The sequence below is a fragment of the Brassica oleracea genome, chromosome C9 (genome assembly GCF_000695525.1).
Source record: "Brassica oleracea var. oleracea cultivar TO1000 chromosome C9, BOL, whole genome shotgun sequence".
In the NCBI taxonomy this organism is placed as follows: domain Eukaryota; kingdom Viridiplantae; phylum Streptophyta; class Magnoliopsida; order Brassicales; family Brassicaceae; genus Brassica; species Brassica oleracea.
The window spans coordinates 34,553,431-34,554,852 of record NC_027756.1 but is presented as its reverse complement, the minus strand read 5'-3'; positions in this window follow the sequence as shown (position 1 = coordinate 34,554,852).

Sequence of the window (1,422 nt, the reverse complement as noted above, 5' to 3'; positions counted from 1 at the left end):
TTGTCCAAACCCAAAGAAGGGAAAAGGAGTTCCATTGCAGTCGTCTGATGATTCAGAGTCTGAAGAAGATGGAAAGGTGATAAAGAATATGGTTGCATTTGGTGCACGCAAGGAGAAATCTTGTGAATCCTCGGATTCAGATATCAGTACAGACTCTAAGGATTATCAAGTGATGCTCAAAAAGTGGATGAATCTCAAGAATGAGAATCTGAGGTTGCAAAACGATCTGGTGCAGGGCCGTGAGCAGTGTGAAGATCTTGCTGAAGAACTTGTTGCTGTAAATGAGAATTATGAGTCTCTGGAGAAGGAGGTTAGCAAACTGAGGGAGGTTGCTATTGATGAACGTGAGAGAGCAATGAGGCTGGAACGTGATTTGGCTGAGAATCCCAAACAGATCAGGATGCTCAACAGTGGATCCAAAGAGTTGGATAAGATACTCTCGATGGGTCAACCAGCCAAGGCGAATTGGGGACTGGGATATCGAGGAGCTGAGAGTACTAAGGAAGTACAACAGAAGGGGCTATCACATTTCTTGCATGGGAGCACATCAAAAAGTGGAGCCAAAGGAGCTTGTCTGGAAGTACGTCGGGACGTACGACAGGGAGTAAGGCAGGAAGTTCTACAACGTGCAGCTGTGAGTAACAAGCCGAAAGTAGTACATCAGTGCAACAACACGAAGGTCAGACAGGAGGTTCTGAAGCATGGTTGTGCATCTGGTACAAGGAAGGAGACTGATCGGTGCATCAGCAACTGTGTCAGGCCATGCAAGAAGCAACATCGGATGTATTTTTGGTTCTGTGGGAAGGTTGGACACAAGAATGTGGAGTGTTTTGCTCGTGAAAAGAGAAGAAACATGGCCAAGAAGGTGAACAAGACGTTCACTAAGCCCAGGAGGGTTGAAGAGGTGTCCTTAGCCAAGAGTGGCTTACTTGATGAGATCAAGGATGAGACATCAGAAGATGGATGCAGCTCTGTTAGGAGTGATCTTCAGGAAGATCAAGAAGCATCAAGCGTGGAGTTAGGACACGGAGTTGTCTGTGACACAAAGGGGAAGGAGATCGAAGTGCGTCAGGAAGTGGTGCGAGATGATCTTCAGGGGTGTGAAATCACTCCAAGACAATAGCAACGAGTGCAGAGGGCACTCGGTGCGGATGGGGAAGGGCTCATGGTCAAGGAGACGAAACATGAAGGTAGCCAGATCCTCAACAGAAGTGGGTCGAGAGGTAGCTTGACAGGTGCGTCAGATCGTGATGCAGTACTTGTTATTCCGCTGCAGCAGTGGCTGTGTAATGATTATACATGAAGAAACAGACGGGAGGTCTGTAAAGCTTGATATCTAAGCATCTGTTTTAGCTTAGTATGCAATCAAGCAAGGGGAGAATGGTGATATTCTGGTACAGAGGATGCATATCTCATGGGGGA